Consider the following 427-nt stretch of genomic DNA (forward strand, 5'->3'; position numbering starts at 1 on the left):
TGTACATGAATTGGTTATTTGCAACCATTTCAATTAGTTCTTGAGCTTCTGCAGGCGTCTTCTTCAGATGAAGAGATCCTCCAGTAGAGCTATCCAAAGACATCTTGGACAGTTCAGACAGACCATCATAGAAAATACATATGATGCTCCATTCAGAAAGCATATTAGAGGGACACTTTCTGATTAATTGTTTGTATCTTTCCCAAGCTTCATAGAGGGATTCTCCTTCCTTCTGTCTAAAGGTTTGGACTTCCACTCTAAGCTTACTCAATTTTTGAGGTGGAAAGAACTTTGCCAAGAAGGCATTGACTAGCTTTTCCCAAGAGTTCAGGCTTTCTTTATGTTGTGAGTCCAACCATATTCTAGCTCTGTCTCTTACAGCAAAAGGGAATAGCATAAGTCTGTAGACCTCAGGGTCAACCCCATT

General features: G+C 40.3%; 1 non-coding gene across 1 annotated transcript; it reads left to right on the plus strand.

Annotated features, from left to right (window-relative positions):
• The first annotated feature begins 157 nt into the window (after positions 1-157).
• LOC127743412 (small nucleolar RNA R71) lies at positions 158-265 on the plus strand. The gene has a single exon (XR_008004804.1). It is a non-coding gene; the product is annotated as a small nucleolar RNA R71 (small nucleolar RNA).
• The last annotated feature ends 162 nt before the right edge of the window (positions 266-427 follow it).

The sequence above is a fragment of the Arachis duranensis genome, chromosome 10 (genome assembly GCF_000817695.3).
Source record: "Arachis duranensis cultivar V14167 chromosome 10, aradu.V14167.gnm2.J7QH, whole genome shotgun sequence".
NCBI classification, from domain to species: Eukaryota; Viridiplantae; Streptophyta; class Magnoliopsida; order Fabales; family Fabaceae; genus Arachis; species Arachis duranensis.